This window comes from Mirounga leonina, unplaced genomic scaffold, assembly GCF_011800145.1.
Source record: "Mirounga leonina isolate KUSES-001 unplaced genomic scaffold, KU_Mleo_1.0 Mir_151, whole genome shotgun sequence".
NCBI classification, from domain to species: domain Eukaryota; kingdom Metazoa; phylum Chordata; class Mammalia; order Carnivora; family Phocidae; genus Mirounga; species Mirounga leonina.
Window position 1 is genome coordinate 14,729,571 of NW_023270377.1, and position 5,607 is coordinate 14,735,177.

Here is a 5,607-nt window from a genome sequence, read left to right on the forward strand (position 1 = left end):
AAAATAAAATAAAATAAAATAAAATAAAATAAAATAAAATAAAATAAAATAAAATAAACTCTGTGTACATATCTGGCTCAAAAGAGGTTGGAAGTCGGTCCCTGGCAGTGACCCACACTGCTAATTAATTTACGGTGGCCCCAGACTGATCCACTATGGCATGTCAAGAAAGGTTGGGTGCTTGCTCTAAGGTTGTTGTCTTTCTGGTTTATGACTTCTTCAGTACATAAAGATAATTATTTTGTTTCAAGAGACTTAACAGTTTCAATCATTGAGACTTGAAAAATAATAGCAGCAATATTAATAACAGGCAGTAATGAACAGAGGAAGTGATGCTGAACTTGAAACTCTAAGGGGCATAAAAATTACAAGGATCAGACTGACCATTAATCGATTTATAAGCATTTTTTGGGAAGATAGCCAGTTGGACTTATATGATGCTCTTGAATTTATAACACCTAGAAAGGAAGGATCTTATCTATTTTAGCTCATTTCATAGTCAAAAGAACTCTACAGTAGGTAATATTAATGTCCTTATTTTACATGATGAGAAAATAGTCTTAGAGAAATTAAGTAACTTGCCCAAATGATTGAACCAAAATCAAGTTCATTTGACTTCTGAGTTGCCTTCACGGAAGAAGGAAACATGAGCTGAATGGAGAAGGTGCTGTTGGAGTAGCTGTGTTGGTTTCCTGGGGCCCCAGTGACAAGGTACCACCAACTGTATGGCTAAAACAACAGAAATTCATTATCTCTTAGTTCTGGAGACTAGAAGTCCAAAATCAAGGTGTCAGTATGGTTGGTTCTCTCAAGAGCTATAAAGGAGAATCTGTTCTGTGTCTTCTCTCCCAACTTCTGGTGGCCTTGGGCATTCCTTGGCTTGTAGATGGCGTTCTCCTTGTGCCTTCACATAGATTTCCCTCTATGTCTGTTTTTCTCTATGACCCTAACTCTCCTTTTTATGAGAACACCCTATTGGATTATGGCCCACCCTAATGACCTCATTTTTACTTGATTACCTCTGGAAAGATTCTATCTCCAACTAAAGTCACACTCTGAGGTACTGGTGGTTAGGACTTCAGTATATCTTCTTTGGGGAGTTAGGGAGGTTACACAACTCAACCCTTAACAATGACTTAATATTGAGTTGTTCATACCTCCAAATGGGCTTGCAGACCTGTCTTCATGTAAGTTTATAATGTCTGAAGGACGTGTTAATGTATTTTAAGTTATAAAATGTATGAATGTAGGGACGCCTGGGTGGCTCAGTCGGTTAAGCGTCTGCCTTCAACTTGGGTCATGATCCCGGGGTCCTGGGATGGAGTCCCACATTGGGCTCCTTGCTCAGCGGGGAGCCTGCTTCTCCCTCTGCCTGCCGCTTCCCCTGCTTGTGCTCTCTCGCGCGCTCTCTCTGTCAAATAAATAAATTAAATCTTTAAAAAAAAAAGTATGAATTTTTTTTAAGATTTTATTTATTTATTTGACAGAGAGAGACACAGCGAGAGAGGGAACACAAGCAGGGGGAGTGGGAGAGGGAGAAGCAGGGTTTCCGCTGAGCAGGGAGCCCGATGTGGGGCTCGATCCCAGGACCCTGGGATCATGACCTGAGCCGAAGGCAGATGCTTAACGACTGAGCCACCCAGGCGCCCCTGAATGTATTTTTAAGTTCGGGAAAAAAAATGTATAAGTTTGTAACTGGGAGTCTGCACAGTATTCTCTTAGTTACTTAAAAACCCGGCCATATACTCTAGGACATCTGTCGTTACAATCTTTTCAAATTCTGAACTCTTAAGAAGTTTGGTTCACAGTGCCTGTGGGTCTGCTTAACTTTTAGCATCCATTCAAAAGGAAGGTCCTCTTTATTTTCAAATTGCTTCAAGGTTTATTTTGGGAAAAAAGTTTCTATTTCCTACAGAATTCACAAATTTAGTGTATCTGGAAAAGAACGTCTTAGGTTTCAGAAATATATTTTGGAACATAGACATTCGTTTCATTTACCCAAAACAAAAAAGATTTGACATTTCAGTTTTTGTTTTGTAAGAGAATAGGACTATCTTGTGCCACAGTTTTTGTAGGTTTTTCTGCTTGTTTTTTAAGATGTAGCTGAGTCTTTGATTTTCACCTGGAAGATCTGTAGACGGAGGCTAGGGCTGAGGACTTGCAGGATGGCTGGTGGAAGAATGAGGGATTGTGGGGGATGCACTCTGCTCCCCAGATCCTCCCCCACCCCGCACTCCCTTAGGGATGAAGGATTTGTTTCCACAGCTGCTGGGAATGTTGGCAGCCGACAGCCCTCAGCTGTCAGCCATCTTTAGGAATCGGCTGGACTGAGTCAAAGCCCAGTTACTATCTCTTCCAGGGCAGCCAGCATCCAGTGACTGGCCTGCAAGGAGATAATCAGGGCCAACTCAACTCAGGACGACTCCGAGGAGCTTTCTCTGCTTCAGGACTCTCTGTGGGCCAAGGCCTTGTTGCATCTGTGTGACAGCCCGCCTTCTCCCTCTGCCCGCTTCCGTTCCTCCCCGCAACCCCAGGTGTTGATCTCAAGGACGTTCCCTAAAAAACTTATTGTGTAATAATCTCAATGTCTGCTTCTGGGGAACTCAGCCTGCCCCAGGGCCCCGAATATCCAGACTCTCAGGAAAAGAGGCAACCGTGGGAATAAAAAGGGAGCCGGATTCCAGGCCTGGGCTTCAGTGAGACTAAAGGAAAGGCTGTGTGGGAAGCTGCTTCCAAAGGGATTGTCTAATCCAGCACCTCAAGGAATAGTTCTGGAATGTAAATGGGAAAAAAAATATTCCTCCAAAAACACAAAAGGAACTCGATAGCAATATCCCGAACAAAAGAAAGATGAGGAAGGTGATCCAGGAAAAACTTATGGGTCAGGATGCACAAATAAAGGCATTGGCTAAAATGGGGAAAGGATAGCAGTAAGTGTCAGAAAGTATTGTTTAACTGCTCAAGGTTGGGATAAGCCAACCAAGGAACTTGGAACTGTATTTGTAATTCAGCTCAACAAAGACCTTCACATTTTCTCCCAGGGTTAGGAGATGTCGTCTTGCACTTGAACCAGTTGTTGAGTGTAGTAAACAGGACAAGTTCAGAATATAGCTGAATAAGCCCAGGGGGTAAGAAAAGGCCAGCAATCAGGGACATGGCTTTGATGGAGACGTGGTCTTTCTTTACACCCTTAGGTGGTGACAGTGAAACCTGGTCCGAGGCAATGACCAGGAGCCTGACGTATGTGCGCGATTGTGTGTATGTATCTATATGTACATGCATGTGTATGTATGTCTACATGTGTGGTTGTGTATATGTATCTGTATGTGTCTGTGTGAGCATATGTGTGTCTGTGTATCTGCGTGGGCACACATGTGTATGTGGGTGTGGGTGTACGTAATATGTCTTGTGTATGGGCATAGGCTGGGATGGAATCACCTACCACAAGGAAGGAGGAGCCTGCCCCTTCTGGATGGAGTATATCCTCTTTTGTCATTACCTTGGTTTGGGTCTCTCCAAAGACAGAAGCAGGATTCGAGGGCAGGTAGTTTGATTGAGAGGTGATCCCTGGAAGCAGGAGTGAAGGGCAGATACAGGAAAAGAGGAAATGCCAGTAAAAGGGTGTACTATCTATTATTTCTGTGGGATAAAAGCAGTCAGTTCCCCCTTGAACCTCTTGAGCAGTGTTCTAAATGCCTCCCAGAATTGCCCAACCATGGGTGCCTGGGTGGCTCAGTCAGTTAAGCATCTGCCTTCGGACCCCAGGGTCCTGGGATCTGAGCCCCGCATTGGGCTCCCTGCTCAGTGGGGAGTCTGCTTCTCCTTCTCCCTCTCCCTTTGCCTCTCCCCACTACCCCGCTCCTGCACATGCCTGCTCTCTCTCTGTCTCTGTCTCTCCCTCAGAGAAATAAATAAAATCTTTGAAAAAAAGAAAAGAAAAGAATTGGCCACCCAAAGGACAGACAGACATCCAGAGCATTTCTTCACAGACTCAGCTCCTTCATTGCCTGAGGGTTGCCCCTGTGGGCGTTGGCTCCCCCGCAATTGCACGCTGTGCTTGCAGGCTGGGTGAGCAGCCTCCTGGCTTGGGAGAGGACTGTGGGGCTGAAAATGAACAACACAGGGTACCTGCCTGAGGTGGTAGAGTTTGATCCACCTCAGCTGTGGCCAAAGTCAGAGGGGGTGGAGGGCAGTGATGTAGGCTGCCATGCACCTCTACCCCACAGTCATAAGCTGCCACGGGCCCTTGGAAAAAGCAATCACATGTTTTAAAAAGGACATCTTGGTAAATTACTGCTGAGCACTTACAATGCAAATTGCAATATTAATAAGATGTTTTACGCTGAGTTTCGACTCAGTAATAAGCCATGATGGTTGCTGAATTTTAAATAAAGAAGGAAATGGATGATTTATATTTAGGGAGGTCAGTAAATAATAACACCTCTTTCTTCCCCTATGGAGATCTGAAGCATCTGAGAAATGAGACACAGGAGACCAACGGATGGAGGTGAAAGCGGCAGTTTTCGGCCAAAAGGGCAGGGTTGGCTCACGATCTGTGCCCACACCACAGTGTGAACTATGGAGCCGAGCACCTGAGCAGATCCGCCTCTCCCAGATCACTGCCTTGCTCCCGTCTGGCAGAGAGGGAAGAGCGTCGATCTTTGATGTTTTGAAGCCTGGCAAATTTTAAACCCCATCAAGGAATGCGCACCATTTACTGTGGGATCCATGTCATTTACCAATCAGATAACTCGCTTCTAATGCAGGCACATTATTCTGATGGGAGTTCCTCCATGTGGAACAGGGAGGCAGGGCAAAAAAAAAAAAAAGATTTCTTCCAACAATGGTGAAAAGAAAAAGGACTGGCTGGAACAGCATAAGCTCCAGGTTCCTCCTGTAGTTCTCACTGTTGACCCCATTCCATTTGACCTTCAACTGTATTTGTACAATTTGCTTTGATGACCAAGGGAGAGTTGTCTTCCATGAATCCTGTTCCCCAACTGTAAATGTGAACTCAGGAAGGGTCTATGTCACGCTTTCTTTTGTGGGATCCAGAAAAGAACTCTGAGGTGGGAATCAGGTAAACCTGAGTTCTACTCCCAGGCCCCAGTAAAATGCAATTCCATCGCATGGTCTTGTAGACCCATTCCAGGTCCCGATAGCAGTTTCAGAATAACTAATTGAACTGAATAGACACTGATATGATGAATTGGGTTAAGTGTGACCTAAGAATGATAATAAGACTTGATATTTGCTAACAGGGTGCAGTGTACCTATGGAAAAGAGAAGCCCATGGAATAAGCATGGCTTTGGCATTGGGCAGATTTGGGTTTACATACTGGTTCTGTCACTTTATACCTTGAGAAGTTTACTTGACCACTCTAAGCTTTCATTTTTTTATAGGTAAAAATCATAATTCCTACCTTGGAGATTTGTTGTAAAGACTTAATAAAATAATGTAAGTAAAATAAATAACATACTGTCTGCTAGGTGTTCCAATAAATGACAGTGATTACCTTGTTATCTATGAGAGAATTTTAAAATACCATGAAAAGATACTTGGTTTGAACATTGGAGCCTCCCAAGGATTATCTTTGAATAGCTAAC